We start from the raw sequence: 19,478 nt of genomic DNA on the forward strand, positions 1-19,478 counted from the left end.
GGAATATTTCAGTACACAGAGTGGCAGAAAGCGAGAGAGAGATTATTTGTTCCTTTGTTGTTCTTGGACTGAAAGTTGGCTTGCAATAGGATGATAGAATAGAAATGTTCCAATTCGTCAGTGGCACTTTCATTATTTCAGCAGTTCCAGAAAGGTAAAAGGGCCATCAAATAATATCTTAAGTGATGTGGGTGGGGTGAGGTGGGGAGAGCAAGGCTGGTTTTAGGGCCAGACAAGCTGGGCGCCAGCTTCCAAGGTATACTGATCTACTGTGTCACTTAGGTTTTTTTTTTTCTTGCTCTGCTCTGATTGGCCACCCTTTTTTATTCTTCCCTCTGATTGGCTGGCTGTGTGGGTTTTTTTTCCCACCCCTCTGTTCCAATTGGCCAGCTGAAAATGTTTTCCACCTTAGCTGATAAAGCAGCGAACGCAGGTTCTGGTGGGGGAGAAAGGAACAATTAACACATGTAGTTCTGTTTGAAACAGGACTACATTAATGCATACTAGGGAACTTTTAGTATGCGCCAGTAGTGTCCACATGGGCAGGTTAGTGTGCAACTCACTAGTGTGAACTAAAATGTTCCCTCTTCTGATGCAAACTAAAGCACTGTTTAGACAAGCCCACACACCAGGCCCCCTTGGTTCAATCTCTGTTAAGTACAGTACTCTGCCGCTAAAAAGTCTCATCTCCAGGATGGTTAAGCCCATTGTGAAGTGCACATGCTTCTAGTGTTTGAACATGGTAAATTTCTGATGGGCTGCATGAGAGAGGTTGAGTAAACAAGCTTGTTCATCCTTACCTAAAATCATATCCAGCCATGTGTTACAGCTCAAGGCTAGCCATACCTTTGATCCCTCTCTAGTCTTTCTGAGTGCACCCTTTCAGGTGACTGGTTCTGCATCTTCATGTCTCTCAAGGTGGAATACTCAGTTCTCCTACTCTCAGACTGGATCTCCAGGTTACAGCACCCTCTGCCAGTTGTCATTACACAGCAGACCCAAATGGGTTCGGCTCCTGCAAGTCATGCTTTGAAGAGCTGTGGCCACTGGTTAATACAGTGACCCAAAACAAAGTATTATTTAATCATAACAGTAAAAGCAAAGCATAACTAGAGAAAAGGGGCTTAACACAATGAACAGTCTACATGTATATCAGTCATATCTAAAAGCCTATCTTATCCCACACACGGCAACCTCTGGGGAGTGGGATTCAGTCTGTACCCCAGCAGTCTCTGTCTGTCTTTCTCCTGTTGTTCAGGGTTCTCCTTTTATCTTTTCCAAAAGTTCTTTGTTCCAATTTCCCACCAGGATTTCCTCTTCTCTAATTACAAGCCTGACTGTTGAACTCAATATGTGTGTAGGTAAACGTCACCACAAATGCCCCCTGCACAGACCTTTATGTATTAGTAAATGGGGCTATCTGAAGCTGTGGTCCACTTTCCTATGCATGTAGAATTTAACCCCTGTTTGAATGAACTCTTTGAAGTAATATAGTAAACAACACAATAACAATCAGACAAATGGAACATATAATAGTAATAAAACATTGCAAGCAGATTCCACGTCCTTCATAGCATGTACTGAAATAGAAGGGAACTATATGATTCAGAGCTTGGAAATGTTTGTTATAATAGGCAGGATGGACATGAAGTGATGAGCTGTGAGTTTTCCTTCTTGCTGTAGTTGTGTTGGCAGTTACATTTTTGGAGTCCTCCCTTGTGTGTGCTCAGTTTTCTCTTGGAACATGATCATTACAGAACTGAGTTGCCATCTGTATATTGGCATAAAGGCAAAGTACTGTGAGTTCTAATGCGCAATAACTTTTTAAAATGTGTCCTCTCCCAGTTAAAAAAAGAAGCATGTTTTAGCGTCAGAACAGGGAAAACAGCATATGAAGTGGATGCTAGGTTGAAAAAATATATCAAAAAATTAAATTAACAAAGGTTGGAAGAAGAAATGAAGAAAAGGTGGGTGAATCATCAAATTGATGAAAATTACAAACTCCTTGACATATATCAAGGATTGATTAGGAGAAGAGTCTGCTCAATGGGGAAAGAAAACATCAAGATGGTAAATATAATAAATTACTGTGGAATAAAATTTAGCATTTATTTGTGTTAAAGACCGATTTATTCTGGCTGCCATTATGAAAATTACTTAAGGAGGAGAAAGATTTCTGAATATAAATTTGTAGGGAGCTTTAATGCCTCAGGAGAAAGAGTTTAATTGGAAAAATGAATTTTTAAGAATTATTATTATTATTATTTATTAATATTTTGCTGGTATGAGAGCTTGATTCATCCTTTGAAAAAAATCATAATGCTGATAACCTGAATAATCCAGTATACTTAATGTGTTAACCATAAATGCTAAAAGGCATGTCCCTCCAGACTACCAAAACCATTAAAGATGAGAAAAGGGCTAAAGTTAGGTCATTGGATGTGTATATTCTAGTACAAAACCCAAAAGGAAATCAGGGTCAGATCCTTAACACTTAATACTGAGAGCCTGTAACTCCTGTGGGAACCAGGACTAGTGCTCAACATCAGGCCACTAATGTAAATTAAAATACTGATTTTTCCTGATAGTGCAAATTAGCAAGATTCAACTGACTTGAGATCTCTCGCAGATTACTGAATTCTGTGAAATAACAAGTAAAACAAGCGTGACAAACAAAAATCACTGCATAACAAAATGTACTTTGCTCATTTATTTTAACAAGTGTACTTTAGTTTTAACTGGATTTAGGCCTGAATTTAAAACCTGAGTCCCAAACCCCAAAATATTAATTGGGATCTGGACTCCATATCTTAGGTACAACTTCATTTTATATTCGAAGAATACATCGTAACACAGTATGTTGTTATTTATTTGTATTACAGTAGTGCCTAGCGGCTAAGGCCCAATGGTACTAGGCACCACACAAACACATTAAAAAGAGACAATCCCTGCTCAAAAAAGTTGCTGATAAGTTTGTTGTATATTTTGGAAGCTATTAGTTTTTATTTTTTTGAGTGGTACAAGTGTGCTCAGTGCTGAACAGATCAGAGAAAGGAGACAAGGTCTGAGCCCAGAGGCACAGAAATGAGAGAAAAAGGCAAAGAAAATCCTTATCTTTTTCTCTCGCTCTGCTTCTTTTCTCTCATAACACTTGAATAGAATATGGTGTCTTCTGTATGAGACTCTCCCTGTAATGAATCATGCTTCAGAACACTCCAGTGAGGTATATATTATTCCCATTTTACAGATCAGAAAATGGAGCGGAGGGTATACGTAATGCAGTCTTTGACAGAGCCAGGAAGAGAACAGTCCTGATTGCCAGTAACGTGCTTTGACCACAAAGCCATGCTTCCTGTGTTAATAACATGCGATCTCACTATCTATCTCTTTTAAAGCTTTGCTGAGACCACAGGGTTTTGGATTTTTTTGTGAGATTTATGAGATGTATGCATTAGTGAAATAAAAGATAGCAAGTTTCTCCTGTAGTTTAAAAAACACATAATAAAAAAAGGTTTCAGAAAGTCTGAGACAAATCATGGTACGCATCATGTTGAAGGAATTTTGGGAGTCTTCAGTAAGTGCAGTTATGTGTTTTTAGCCATCACATTATCCTTGCATTAGTTTTGGCTTAGGAACCTTATTTTTATTAAGTGTTTTAACAGCTGACAGTGGTTACGTGAGTTCTCTCTTTCAGACTAACGTATATAGAAGCTAGTGATAGTGCAGTCAAATTAAAATCATTATTTAGTTATGCTTTCGGAGATTTTATTTATAATCGAGATGAGCCTAAACTCATCAAAATTCAGATCTGGATTCATATGCAGATTATCCAGTAGTTCAGGCTTTTGCTTTGAGCCCATCTCTCCTTCATATCAGAAATAATATTTTATAGGTGAGCAGTGCAAAGGAGCCTAATGCTTTACAACAAGCCAAAGAAGGCAGAGTTCCTGCTCCAAGAAACTTGCTGCTAAAATGGACTGACAATACAATTCCAAATGTTTAAGCCAACATTTTCAAAAGTGGCTACTGATTGTGGATGCCCTAAAGTTTTGGTGTTCGACCTGAGATATGTTGGGCCTGTTTTTAAGGCTGAACACCCATAGCCCTCAGTGACTTCATTTGGAGTTGTGCGTATTCAGCACATCTGAAAATCGTTCACAGGGTATCTCTGCTCAGGTCCCCAAAACTGGTGGACACTCTTAAAATCTGGGCTGTAATAGGCTGGATTGATCGAAGGGCTGGTGTCAAAGCAGTGCAGGCATAGCATTTTAATATAATCAGGGCATAATGCTATTGTAGGTAGGTTATGGTTGAAAGGTTTAATGATATCCAGTTAAAATATTTCTCATTCTAAAAAACAATAAACTTTCGAATGAACACCACCGTACGATGTCTTTTATTAAGTGGAGTTTTAAAACATTATATCACTGGACTGTTGAAACTGCCTATCAGTACCTGGAGCTGCTAAATTATTTCATGCATTATTCTTTTGAAATAAGTTTGTATTCTCAACTGGAAATGATCTCCCTGAGTAGAGACAAGTTTTTTAAATACAAGTCCCAGTCATTTTTATCCACTTTAAATTTTAAAAAGGACACTCAAGAATGTTGGGGGATGTGTCACATTCTCCAATTTTTTTAAACAGTTTGTAATCTGATGGAGAATTTCCTGAGGCTGTTGGACTTCAGTGGGAGTTTTGCCTGTTTAAAAACATCGGAGTTTTGCCTGAATTTGTTAACAAAAATGACATCTACTTATTTGCTGATATTAGTTGAAATAGCCATCATAGTATTTGTAGTACTTGTCAAAACAGTTTCAGAGTAACAGCCGTGTTAGTCTGTATTCGCAAAAAGAAAAGGAGTACTTGTGGCACCTTAGAGACTAACCAATTTATTTGAGCATAAGCTTTCGTGAGCTACAGCTCACTTCATCGGATGCATCACGAAAACTTATGCTCAAATAAATTGGTTAGTCTCTAAGGTGCCACAAGTACTCCTTTTCTTTTTGTCAAAACAGTGTGTCTAGATTCTCAGCCAGTGCAAATCAGTGTATCTCCATGGATTTCAATGCAACTGTGTTGATACACAGTAGCTGAGAGCCTGACCTGTGGGTTTTGGGTTCCCCCCCCCCCCCCCAGTTGTTGTGCTTTCAGTGCTGGTCCTGAAAATCCATTTAAGTTAGCACTGTTCACAGAACTATGTTGACAGCATTGCTAATGATGATGTGCACAAGCAAGGAAGCAGACTAATGAGGGTTTTAAAAACATTGTCGTATCGTATAGTAACTGCAATGTAAACATATAATACTGAGAGGTAATCAGATACCTTGTCAGGCTAAAGGATTTTACTGATTACTGTAACTTTCCCTGGCACTCCAAGAATTCTTCTCCCAAATATGAGCATGGATATACTTTGTGCCCATTACGGTGTTGTTCTTAGTGTGAAACTCATGGTAGCCTAAAACATAAGCTGTAATTATTAGTTAACTTTCTTATCTAGCAATCAGTAATTCGTAATATGTTACTTTTTTCAAATACTCTTTCTGATCATTTCTTGCTGCTACAGTAACAGTTGGTATCAATTATTTCTGGTGCTTTCTTGTAACTTCCTTCTTGTAGGGGAATTTTTTAAAAGTTTTGCTGACTTCACATTTGTCACTCATGTTGTAGTTGCCAGGAAATGAGAGGGATACTTGTTGAGTTGTACTGTGCTTGATTCCCCCCAGCACTAAATCAAATGATACATTCATAATCCTCAAATACTATTGAAAGAAGAATAATTTCTAGGTCTTTGAATTTTTTTTTTAAAAGTAACAAATTCCTCCTGTAGGAGTAAATGGGGTAGGACCTGTACCGCCCATCTCTCAAAAGGTGAGAGAATACACAGAGCACGCTGATTCTCTTTTCCTAACTGGTAATGCCTAGTTCAGTGGAGAAGAATCTTTGAAGAATTTTTGAGTCAGTGTTTTCCCTGAGATTTTAAGACTGCAATAGAATTAAATTGTCTTCAAACATTTTACAATTTAATAAAGAAAGAGTATGCTGCTTTAAAGTTTGGATTGAGCTTTTAAGTGCACCAAACTCAGGAAACAGAAAAATAGAGTGCATACAGTAACCACTTGCACACATGCAACGTTCTGTATTGTTGCATATGAAAGTTCAGTTTAATTCTTTACTGCTCATGTGTAATGTGACTGAGTAACCATTGTAGTGAGAACCTTAAGTTTTAAAATCCTGATATGTGTGTTTAAAATCTCATCCAGAACTTTGCATTCAAATAGATTTTCAATTTTATTTTCGTCTCTTAAAATATATTCAACTGGAGCTGCAAGCTGTACATTTTTAAAAAGTCTATGGAAAGTAGTTGATTTAAGAAACTGTTAATGGCTCTTGATTCTTTCACCACAAGGTCACTGGTATGAATTTAAACCTGTTTGTCAATGACCAAAAATCGTTATTGTCTGAAGGCTGTTCAGTGATCTATATGAAACAAATTTGGTCTTGTCCAGTTTCCACTGGACAGGTGTCCATATCACAAAATCTCTACCAGAGCTGTCAGCCTTGTTGGAAATTCTAGCAAAGGAGACAAGATTTAAATATGTGCCTGGAGTTTGAATTATCTTTTTACCCCTAGAAATAGTTTTTCCAGATCTGGAATGAGGATGGACCATGTGAGAAGCACTTGCACTGTTGCTGCCTGTGATACCTGAAGAAGAGATCTGTGTAAGCGTGAAGCTCGTATCTTTCACCAACAGAAGTTGGACCAGTAAAAGATATTACCTCACCCACCTTGTCTCTCTAATACATCTGTTCTACTGATGAACAGAGAACTTAATTCTGAAGTGACAGTTCATTTACCCTGCATCAACACTACACTGAATTTCTTTTTATGAATATTTGAGGGAGTTACTCCCTTATTGCTTAGTCAACTAAATTGAAACACTGTGTCCATAGCAAATGTTATCTATTAAAATCAATTCATTTGACATCTTCAACTGCAGTAAAAGCTTCAGAATACATTAATGGCTACAAAACTTTTTATGTTCAGACAAAACAGATGCCTAAATGGATTTTACCAGACTTTCCAAACAGACTTACATTAGGGGTGAGAATTGTTTTGAAAGAAGAGAGGCCAGAAAGGATTCTTTTTCTTGATTTGAAAAGATGACTAAAAATAAAGGCTGAGGGTACTCATTGAGTACTCTAAGTCTTAAAAATATTTAGGACAGAATATTAATTTGAAGGGTTACTTTTGCAGACTGAATTTGGGAAAGGCAACAAGCAAGGAAGGCTTAGTGATTTAAAAAAACAAATTCTTTGAACTGTAATAAGGTTTGTATTCTGTCTTTGGAATTACTTACTACTTAGCTGTGAAACCAAAATGACTCCCAAGGGAGAAATCCTGGCCCTGTTGAAGTCAATGGCAAAACTCGCATTGACTTCAGCATTTCACCCAGTGTTAAATTTTTCCCTCCCCAATTTTTAAGAGAGAGATTATTTGATGATCTAACGGAAAAAGAAAATGGCTCTTGCTCAATGTTTTTCCATTTATTTTATATCCTTGTTAAAATCAAATTCATGTGCATAAGTTTCACCAAAATAAACGGATCTTTGTTTGGATTTCTGTGGTCTACATTACTATGTCCAAACCAGACTCAGTTTGCCTCTTGAAGATAAATTGTGCTTATGAATGTTATCAGCAAATTAGAGAGATGGGGTAGGTGAGGTAATATCTTTTATTGGACCAACTTCTGTTGGTGAGAAAGACAAGCTTTTGAGCCCCACCAGGTATGTCTACACAGAAATGTAAGCCCAACCTGGAGCCTGAGCTCAAGCCTAGCGCCTGTTGCATGCACCCACCAATTGTGCTAACCTAGAGCTCAAACCCAGGGTCCCAGGACCCTGCAGTGCTGGAGGGTCTGAGCCCGTGTTAATTTAGGACTTACTACTTTCTTGTGTGCATGCAGCCCCAGCTTGACCCAGAAGTCCTCTGGATGTATCCCAGAGTGCTTTGGAACAACTTTCTTAGTCCTCTCCATGCCGACAAGCTGGGAGTGCAGCCACACCTCCCTTTGCAAATGGCAGCAGTTCAAATCAGTGTTAACCCATTGTCTGCTGATGACCGGTCTGCAAGCGGACTATCAGAACTTGCAGGGTTTTCAATGGAGACCAGTCAGAATAAGTTTTTGTAAAGAGAGCTGCTTCTGGGTCACAAGAGCACAGCTGGATTTTGGTGCATGTTGCCCAGGCTCACCTGTACTCACAGCCCCAGGGGGCCCTGGCAGCAAGGGTCAGAGAATAGGGTGGGGGCTAGGTGGCTGCCCTGCAGTGGGGGGGAGTGGCAGAGCTCCTGGCTCAGCACGGTTGGGAAGGATGACCCTGACACCTCAGCTGCTCCCCCTTCCTGCCAGGCAGCCACTTGGTCCCTGCTCGGCACTGGCCTGTGGCTGAGTATGGGGGGGACGACGCCTGGGCAGCATACACTGTCAGGGCAGTGAATAGGAGCTAGCCCCAAAACCTCCCTGCAGCATCCTGTGGTGGCAGCTCTGGCTCCTCCTCATTGCTGCAGGGAGCAAAGCTGTGCTGAGTTGGGAGCTATTCTGCTTCCCCTGCCCTGCAGGTCAGCCGCTTAGTCCCCGCTCTGCTCTCTGTCCCTTGTTCTGGGACCCCTCCTGCCTCCCTGGGGCTGTGTGTGCAGAGGTGCCCAGGCATGGTGCACTGTAAGCGAGAGCAAGCCACAAAACATTACACAGTGTCCTGGGGATCCCTTATTTCTGCCTCCCAGAATGTGGCGGGGGCAGGGATAAAGGATCCCCTGGGGCGACTGGATCACCCTGCACCCCAAACCCTGGGCATGCACTTCACTGCTCCACAGCCGGCAGCAACCGGGGGAAGGGAGTGTTTTTCCTCTGAAACCTACAGTTTCCTCTGAAACCTACAGTTTACGTCAAACTTCAAAACAAACAGACAAAAATAAATAAAAAAACAAACCAAATGAGACCACCTTCATCCAACACCCCATTTTCAAAATGAAGAATTGCAACGTTTCATTGTAATAGTTTGACAGCTCTGGAGGCTGATGTCATCATTATCCTCAGACCAGGTGCACATGGGCATCTTCCTGCCATGGGATTCAGCCTAGAGGTGGAGAGCTCAATTCTCAGACTAGATAGTAATTCAGTATAAAGGCCTTCTCAAACTGCACTCATTCTACTGAGACAGCCATCAAAGGTGCTAATTATGCTGTTGATGTGCTCATGTGCTCCTTATGGGCACTGTCACAGTTAGGAAACAGGGTGGGCAGTAGAGTTTTCCCACAGTGCAACACATTCGTAGGGGTAGAGTGTTGACACCAGGGGACGGGGGTGCTAGGCACTCTGGGATAGGGTTACTTTGACTTGGATCCATGCATTGCAGTGTGGATGACAGAGCCCTAGGTTTGAGCATGGGTCAGAAAATCATTAACCAAGGGTTAAAATGCAGTGTTGAGATTTATCTAAATCTAAATCTCATAAAAAGCCCAGGGTTCCCTGACATGGATCAGCTGACTTGAGTCCCACTAACCCTGGGCTTACATTGCTGTGTAGACTTACCCACAGAGCTCTTCTTCAGGTCAGAGAAAGATACTCCCAGCATCACAGCTAAATGAAAGGTGGAACAGATTGTTTAGCATAAGTAGTTAGTATTTGTTCATTAATATCTCTGCAGTTACAGGACAAAAAGAGGGGGTTAGTGGGTTGTTGTAATAAGCTATATGTTCAGTGTCTGACCACACCATATTAGCAATTATTGACATTCATAGCTTTACTCAAATATTCCCCTAAGAAGTCATGTCCTTGCTTTACATATAGAGAATTAGTTTGACATAGTGGAATTGGGTGTTCATGACTAAAAAATTGTAAAGACTATAAGCTGAATCCTAAATATTGTAAATATTGACATTGCCCGTGGTACTAAGAGCCTGAATTTTAACACGCACAAATTATTCGGGTGGGTTTTTTGTTTAATTCCAAGAGACTGGACAGCATGCCTTTTAAATTTCATTTGTATTATTATACTGTAACTTACTCAAAGACCTTTCAAATTAGAGGATGCTGCCTCCACTGATCTCTGAGTATTGTGGATGAAGAATGGTATCAACTGTGATATTAGTATATCAACACAATAATCTAAATAATATAAGCGAAGGGTAAATTGCAGTTAGATTGTTATATTGGTGAGGTCCATCAAGACCTTCTGTTTCTGTGGCCTTGTCTACACTACAAAATTAAGTCGACCTAAGTTAGGTCAATGTTCATGTCCACACTGTGCCCTCTCTGTCGGTGGTGCACTTCCACCAACTTAACTATGTTGGACATTGTGGGGGCATTGATAGCTGGACCACCTGTTGGGGGGGTGGGGCTGACAGGGCTCCAGCTATAAGCCCCATGCGGGGCTGACAGTTCAGGCTTTTGGCCCCGGGGCATGGGGCTCCAGCTGTGAGCCCCATACGGGGCTAACACCCAACAGGCGATGTAAGTAATGCAGTGTCTATACAGTCACTGTATCACCCTAACTACCTCAATCTAAGTGCTACGCCTCTTACGGAGTTGGAGGTATTAAGTCAGTGTAGTGGGTGACTTACATTGGCGGGAGCAACATTATAGTGTAGACGCTTACAGAGTTAGGTCGACTTAAGTTGCCTTATGTTTATCTGACTCTGTAGGGTAGACCAAGCCTAAGCTCTCATGCTTAAGGCTTCCCTAGGGTAGTCTGAATGCTACTCATTTTACTTACATTGGAGGGACTGAGATGACCCACCTAGAATCTGAACTTGTGATTCCAGGGAGTGTGTTCCACATCTGGTGCTTAATCCATGTGACAGAGTATGGTGACTCCTTTAAAGGGGAAGCACTACTGCCTGGGGTCACTAGGTCATGGACCTTTAAGGAAAGAGAATTGCAAGTGTCATCTTCTTAGTATGTGCCCAGGAAGGGGGAAGGGAGCGGGCAGAAGGCCTGAAAATTGCTGGGAGAAGCCTGCAGGGAGATTCTCAAGCCAGAGAAACTTGGCCAGGTTGTGGTGAAGCCATATAGGAAGTGGCCTGGAAAGGAGTGACGCAAGGGTTTGATTGAAGGGAGTATGCTGCCTCAGAGTCTGTGAGCTCCAGGTCAGAACCTGGAGTTGGGAGAGGTACCTAGGTTCCCTTACATCCCAACTGTGCCCAGGAAGTGACAAGTTAATACCCTGCTGGAAGAGAAAAAGGACGATTATATTCTCTCTTTGCTCTCCCAATGAGGAACAGAAAGGACTGCTGAGCCCAGAGAGAGCAGAGGGAGAGACTGTGTTGTTTTGGGGACTTCTGTATTCTTTTGTCCCCTGTAAGGGGAAGGCCTCTAATAAGAGATGTAGCTGGAAGACTAAATCTTGTCTCTACCTTCTGCCAGCTGGAGACAGCAGACCACTTGTTGTCAGAGGGAAAACTGAGGTAGATGCAGGATCAGATGGGGGAGAGGTAAGAGACTTCATTACTGTCCACTAAGTTGTACCCTTCCGTTTGGGAAAGTGGTTCCTCATGCAGGGATGTCCTATAATCTCTTTTTACAAAGGCATTTTTCCAGATATTGTTTTTACACAGTTTGTGTATAATATGTATTATAATGCATTTTGGCTTTATTCATTTTCCTCCTTTCCATCTATCTGTACTGCTTGCATTTTCATAAATTATCGAAACAGATTTCATCAACCCATAAAAGATCACACTCTTCAAGGTTTAATTTTATTTAACAACTAATGTACTGTGTATGAAGATATCAGCGAATAATTCAGTTTTTGGAGGCAAATAATAAAGTACATGGCTTATTCCCTACAGTTTATTTTGGATTTCACCTAGTGTTTTATGTTAGCTAGGATTTCACCTAATCTAGTATTTTTAGACTAGAATCTTGAACTTCCTTTTTATTTTCTCGGACGATTTAAGGAGTTTTCTACTATACTTTTTAGTGCTAAAATTAGTCTTTTATGAAAGTAAGCATCTGTGGTTTGACCATATGTTAGAGATAACAAGAAGTCATGTGATTGATGAGAAAGTTTCTGAATTTTTCATCCAGGTTAGCTTGAAGGAATTTTGGGATAAATTGGCTCTATTGATGTTCTTTCAGTTGAGGCAATGAAGGTACACGGTAAACTTAAATCTGTTAATAGGTCATTTGCTTTAAGTAAACAAGGGTCTAACACACTGAAATAGATTTACTTAGTGGTCTTGTTTAATCCCAGCAAGCAGATGTAGCTGCTGCTGCTCCTGCTTTTCTCTTTTTGGTTACAACTTACCATGTTTTATTTGTTGCTTACGTTCCTCATTTACAGTCTTATTTTTTTAAAATTTGGCTTAGTTATAACATCTAAGGTCTGATCCAGCAGAGTTTACGCAGGCAAAATGCCAGTTGAAGTCAGTGTGAGCTGAGACCGTAAGTGACTTTGGGTCTTGCCTTCCCACTAATGGGCTTTGACAGGTTTTTATTTTCATCTAGAAAAGTTCCTCTTTGAAAATGTTGGCTTTGTAAGGTGGGAGGGTCTTTTGTGTTGGAACATCTTTGTTATTTAAGGGAAGGAAAGGAAGCTAGCAGGGAACTCTTCCCTTCCTACTTCTTCTTGAGTTACCATTTCTGTCAGACACTGACTATACTCCTTAGGAAAGCACTTTTTTTTAAAAATCCCGTATAATTTCTTTCCCACTTAACGTCTACATAGCTCTGCTTCCTCCCCACACCATCACTTTCACCAGAGACCAAGTGATTGGGTGGGAGCTGTTTGGGATGCAGGGGTCTGGGTGAGGAATTATTTCCTGGCTGTGGATGGGTGGTTGTGGTCAGGAGAAGCTCAAAGGTGTAAAAGTAGAGGGCAGAGGAAAGCATGAATGTTTCTCTCCCTTCTCCACTAGATGAACCTCTTCCTTTTCACAGCAGTAGGACTCTGTGCCAAATCCCACAAGAGATTGAGTAGAGAATGCAGGGAGGCACTAGTGCTTCTCCCTGATTTACTGCTGGGCTCCTCTGGAGTGTTCTTGAGCTTTCCCTGATCCTCACTCACTCAAATGTAAGCATTCAAATTCACTAGAGTGAATATCAACAGATGATGCTGTCAATGGGGTGGCAATTTCCTGGACAAACCTTATCGAATTAAGTTTAAGCATTTTAGGGGTTCATTGTATTAAAAATGCAAATGCTTGTGTGCTGTTGTGGGATTGTATGTAACTTGTCTAGGAGACATGAAGGTAATGTAATGTAAGCCTAGAGAAATGTTCTTCAAAGGACTCTTTTTAAAAAAAAAAAACCAAACAGTGGGCTAAGACAAGAAGTGTTAGTTGAGTAGGTTTTCTAGGAAATACTTGGGAAAAGGGTTGTTCTGAGCCAACATGGTTATGAACTGGTAACCACAGAAAAACCCCTTGGTTTGAAGGAGTCATCACCTACCAGAGCCATTGTTGGAGTGGGGGTGATCTCTGGTAAAGCTTAATAGCATGTGTGTAGGTTCTTTTATTGTTTTAATATGTTTTCTCTGTAATGTTTTCACCCTAAGAATAAATCTGTGTGTTTAGAAAGAGCTGTGTGGTAACTTAACTGTGGCAGTTACAATGTTTACCATTTCTGAGGAGGTAAGTAAAGCAGGCCTGCTTAGGCAGTCTAATTTCACTGGGGAGTTCACAGTGGAGACAGGGAGCTATGCAGCCTGGCAATATCCCAGACAGGAGGGAGAGAGACATGAGTGTCTGCCAAGAGAGGTGACAGCTGGGAAGCTGGAAGCCTCAGAGTGGGCACCATTGCTGGACCATGGTGGGGGGGGGGTGAGAGTACATAGGCAGTAGCTCTCCTCTGTGATAATACCACAGTCATATCTTCATATTTCTGAGGTCCATGGATCCATTACAATGGGTATCTTCAGCCTGCTCGCAGCTTGGGGGCAAAACCAGACCTGACGCAGAATTTTTTCCCCCTATTCGTATCCTAAGTATAGGAGAAAACTTAGGTATCATTGTAATAGTCAGTAAATGCTGACTTTTTTAATGGTTGCTGCTCTGTAAGTGTTGTAAAAATATTTACTAAGTTGTTTAAAAACCTGGTAAATAGTATAGTTCCTCAGCCTGAAACATTGTAATTAGAGGATGCATTGTACTGAAATCCCATTTTAAGAATAATTGAAAAAAAAAACAAAACACCCCAAACCCTGCTAATGTGACTCTGGTGTGTTGCTTGTTATGGAAAGTGCCGTTGGGAAAATTCTTTTGAAGTTTTGCAGTTCTGTTCATGCTATCTAGAGTGTCTGACTAACAGGAATGTGCCTTCTAACTCTTAGACATTCTTTTAATATGAAGGAGGAAATGTGCCAGATTATAAACATGGGAATATCATGTAAAAGAGGCATTATTTTAAATTGGTAGCCACATATATTTATAGTTTTCTGTGACTTTATTACTACATTTTTGGATTGCACTTTCTGGGTTTCTTAGTAAAAGTTTTATTAGCATCATTATTGGTAATAGCATTATTATTGTATATAGAACTCTTTCCTCTGATTTCTGTATTGGTCTTCAAAGTATTCCCAGGTGAGGAGTGGAATAAACATGCAAAATGTGCATATACATACAGAGTATAATGAATATACATGTGGGGCTGGGAGCATCGACTATTACTAAGATTGCCCTGTACTTCCCATAATAACATTCTGTTTTCAGCTACATATAACTTTGCAAAATTTGAACCATTTGGGTAGAAATTTTCCATACCAGGTGTCCGCCTCAGATGCATTTTCTTTTTTTGGAAATTTGACCCAAAAAGATTTAGCCATTTCCAAGAACAAGGCTATGGAAAAATACCCATGTTAAAAAAAATTCTGGTCATCTTTTCTTTGAAATGCTCTACCCATCCCCATGCTTTGGAGGAGGGACTTAACATTTGCCAAAGGGCTTGCGGGGCAGCAGGCCTTTCTATCAGGGATTTATTTTTGCTCTCCTCATGAAAATCTGCTCAAATTTGGCCAAGCTATAAGCTTCTGAAAAACTGTAGTTTGCACATCTCAGGTTTTAGCAGCTAAATTTCCCAAAGATTCTATCCGCACTGAGCATGCTTCAGCCTAGAGCGAATAGGACTTTTGCTGTAATCGTGGCTCAGGACTGCTGTGGGTTGCTCTATGTCTGGGCCCTGGAACTGAGAGCAGGATGCCTGTCTCTCTCCTTCACTCTCAGTGCCCCCCTGGTGAGGCCCATGCAATGTGGAGGAGGAAGCTGCCTGAGTCGCATGCAGAATGGAGAGGAGCTGAACCTGCAGGGAGGGGATAGATTGGGACAAGGAAGCCTGGGGTGGTTGGGAGGGCCACTGGCAGCTGGTGGCACAGAGGGAGGGGGAGGCAAAGACTTTCTGGGCAAGGAGGTTCAGACTGGAAACCAGTGAGGTGGAGGAAGGAGTTGGGGAGAGGGAAGACAAATCCGTTGAGGAGCCAGGATGCGGGACTGGGATGGCTATTGGTATAGAAATAAAAAAATCACACCCCTTAATCGTCATTGCTATACTGGCAATAGTTTCTAGTGTAGATCTGTCCTCAATCTGTGTGTGTATCTCTTTCCCCTCTGTATTTGTGGATGTATATACACCTTCCCTCAAATAGCAGGGTCCTATATCATGTACAACTATATATTTTATCATCAATTACTTGATCTGCACTGCAAAGTAACTAAGTAGCCAGGGGAGGAGGGGGAACCCTGGATTTATTTGTTCTGAGCCAAAGTGGTTATGAACTGGTAACCACAGAAAAACCCCTTGATGGGGTTTGAAGGAGTCATCACCTACCAGAGCCCTTGTTTGAGTGCGGGTGATCTCTGGTAAAGCTTAATAGCATGTATGCTGGTTCTTTTATTGTTTTAATATGTTTTCTCTGTAATGTTTTTACCTTAAGAATAAATCTGCGTGTTTAGAAAGAGCTGTGTGGTAACTTAACTATGGCAATTAAAGGCTTATCTCACTCCAGAGATGAATCACTGCATTCTACACCAGTTGTGAAAATTCCAGTTTTATTATTTATTTTTTTCCAGGTGTGCTTACAAAGTGCTAGGTGGTTTGCATGCTTAAAATGCCATTAATTTCAATTACAGCTTGATCAAACTGCTGGTGCTTGATAGTGTCAATTAGAACCTGTATAGAAAATAGCAAATTATAACTAGGGCTAGCCAGGAGTGCCAGTGTTTGCTTCAGTGAAGGAAAGAGAATGATGAATGGGTGCACGGTTGTAACTAGATGTCTCCAGGGAACATGAGGCCCTGGCGGTAATTGTTTCAGTTGTGTCACTTTGAGCTGCTGTGTCTGTCTCTCTCTATGTATATGCGTGTGTATGTATCTATATAAAATGAATAGCCTCTCAATGCTTGGTGGAGAATGAAATAGCAGAAGATGGGTTGGCATTAAAGAGGAGAGTCATAGTGCAGAATAAGGCATGAGAGTTACCAGTGCCCTTGTCAATGATGGACAAAATAAACTAAGTCTTTGCATTGGTGAAGTAAAAATAATAATAATTTAAAAATCCTTTAGTTCATGAAGCTGGTATAGGCAATGTAGTTATAATAATAAACAAGTTTATTTTATGTAGCATCTCTTTCACTATACCAATGTTTAGCAAATGCTTCAGTGATACAATTTAGATATAGAGCTAAACAATAAATAATAACATAACGGAAATGAAATCTGTAAATTCCAGGCACAATGAATGATTTCATGGTTATGGGTTTTATTTGTTTTTAATTGTGTGTATTGGGGGCGTTAGCCTGGATCCTTAGCTTCCCCTTCGCCCCCATCCCCAAAAAGCAGATCCAGCTGTGATATAGTAATATTTCATTGACATAATATGGCTGTTTTTGTTCCAGTTGCTTGTATCTTGGTATTGGCAGTATATCTAATGAAGGAGAGGTAAACATTTCGGTAAGAAAAAAGCTCATGACTTTGCTGGTGCTATTGTTTAACAGGACTGCAAATTTAACCAAACGATAATAAATTGCCAATAATAATTGAAAGTCAGTATCCTCTGATGGCTGTTCAGTGGCCTGTGTGACCCTAATCCAGTTCTCAGTGGGCACATTGACAAGACAGTTCAGGATGTTGCACTGCGGCTGCCCATGTTGTAACCTGTTCCATGGGTAAACAACAGACTTCAATCTCCAGGGGTGTTATTCATACATGCACATATACTTAAAGAGAACAAAATGGATTTTAAAATGGGGTGGCTATATTTCAGTCAGCTGTTTTAAACAGAAGTTTTGACACTAAGTAGTGTGTCAAGAAAGAAAGAAAGACGTCCTGAACCTTCAGAATTTGCAGACTTAAATTACAACTGTAGTAGCTTTTATATTTATTTTGTACATGTTTACTTTTTTTTATAGTTAAATTTGTAACTTTTTTCCTATTCACCCCCATCACACAGAAGACCTTGTTGAGTTACATTGATCTCAGCATTATCGTTTTAGTAATTTTTTGCAAAACCTTAAAGTGGGTTTTGTCCCAAAGAAGTAAACAGTTTCCATGTTAATGCCTTAGTTCTGTTTAATCCAACTTGTACCTTGTGTGTATATGAATATATTTCTGGGACAGGGTTTGTTTCACACTATATGTTTGTACATGGTTATTATTACAGTGAGGCCCACATCTTGGTTGGGGGTTGGGCTCTAGGTAGTATATTCTCATACAAACAATGGTTTAATAAAAGTCTTCAATGGAATAAAAATGTGCCATTGGAGGCTGTATTTGAGTTTCTTTGGCCTCTTGTGATTCAAAGAGTCTGCAGAATGCGAAGCTGTCTTGCTTATCTGGTGAATAATCAAACTATGGATGGGTTTTGGACACATTACAATATAGAAACATTTTTCAGAAAAATGTACAGAAGAATTCACAGTTGTTTTATTTGTTGTTTTAATTTAGCTGATTTAATTTTTTTAAAGGATGGCTTGCAATGAACATGCACTTAAGAAAAGGGGGAGAAACTAAGTTTCCTGTTTCCTCCTGCCCCTGGATGGAGGCTTACTCCAGCTGCGAACACTAGTAACATCCGTATAAAATGCTAGTTCATTGCTTGAGTGCTTCAGCATGGTTGAATTAATATCTTGTCATTGTCTGCTGAAATCTTTTTAAAGTACAATTTGGTGGCTAATATCATGCAGCTGAGTAATAGAGGAAAAAGCAGATATTTGCAAGAGACTTCTAGCTGGAAACCTGGGTTGAATTGCATATCCTATACTGTTTGGAAAGGTGTGATACGTCGGTAGTTTTCCAAAATGATAGTGTCACTGAAAATAATTAGCCCCGTGGGCCAAAATTTTTCATATTTCTCTTCAAAGCATCTACACTATTTTATTAATCTCTTATCATTCAAACAGATTTCTTTAGAGCTTCAATCTTGCCATGAAAGTAGGCCCCAGCCCTACAATGAGTTCCACTTGGCTTAGGGGGCATCCCAGAGCGCATTCCTTGTGAGTTCAGGTCTTTTGACATGTTGGCAGTACTGTATATACTCGATCATAAGCCGGTTCGTTTATAAGCTGACCCCCCCAAGATTGATAAGTAAAAATGGAAAATTTTTATGACCCATTCGCAAGTCGACTCTATAATTCCAGGGTCGGCAAACTTTGGCTCCTGGCCCATCAGGATATGCTGCTGGCAGGCCGAGACAGTTTGTTTACCTCGAGTGTCCGCAGGCATGGAGGTAAACCTAAGTAAACAAAGTGTCCCGGCCTGCCAGCTGCTTACCCTGACGGGCTGGGACAGCAACTGGTAGGGAAATTTTTTTGGAGGGAGAAGCTGGGGGTCAGGAGAGTAACCCCTGTGACCACCCCCTATATGACCCCACCCCTAGCCCAGGACCCCCACACTTTTTCCATCTTATCCCTTCCCACCTTAGCTGAGGAGGGTCGGGGAGGATGTCTCTGGCCTGGCTGGAGCTGCTCTGGCAGCCTGGGTGGTGCGGCTGCAGAGTGCTCCGGCAGGCAGGGCTGGGCGGTGTGGCCACAGCATGCCAGCCCCGGAGCTGCAGCTGCTTCAGAGGTTGGGGAGAGAGCAGCGTGGCCAGAAGCGGAGAGACTCTGGCCCCGCCTCTTCCCTTCTGGCTCTGCTGGCTGTGCTGCCTCTCCTTGCTCCCTCTTTTGGGGGGAGGGGCTGTGTCCCACCTCTCCCTCTCTGTACCCGTTCAAAAGCCGACCCCCTTCTCTGATGCTTCCCTTTTTTACTAAAAAATTCAGCTTATGAACGAGTGTATATGGTAATTTTGTTTTGGAATTGTAAAGTTATAGTGCTTAAAAACTGCATATTACAAATACAGAAGATGTGAATTTACACTATACCAGGGGTCTCAAACTCAAATGACGGTGAGGGCCACATGAGGACTAGTATATTGCCCTGAGGGCCGCACCACTGACTACCCCAAGTCCGCTGCCCCGGCCCCACCCCCACTCCACCCCTTCCATGAGGCC

At 41.0% G+C, this 19,478-nt stretch overlaps 1 protein-coding gene across 6 annotated transcripts in view; it reads left to right on the forward strand.

Annotated features, from left to right (window-relative positions):
• The window catches only part of LDLRAD4 (low density lipoprotein receptor class A domain containing 4), a 426,914-nt gene that overhangs the window by 128,234 nt on the left and 279,202 nt on the right, over positions 1 to 19,478 (forward strand). Inside the window, exon 1 of one of the 6 annotated variants that reach the window (XM_073331678.1) lies at positions 2,053 to 2,070. The exons of the other annotated variants lie outside the window; for them this stretch is intronic. The gene's annotated coding sequence lies outside the window, so the exon portion shown is untranslated. Of the gene's footprint in view, positions 1 to 2,052; positions 2,071 to 19,478 lie in introns of those variants that run through there. 6 annotated transcript variants of the gene reach the window in all.

Source organism: Lepidochelys kempii, chromosome 2, assembly GCF_965140265.1.
Source record: "Lepidochelys kempii isolate rLepKem1 chromosome 2, rLepKem1.hap2, whole genome shotgun sequence".
Lineage (NCBI taxonomy): Eukaryota > Metazoa > Chordata > Testudines > Cheloniidae > Lepidochelys > Lepidochelys kempii.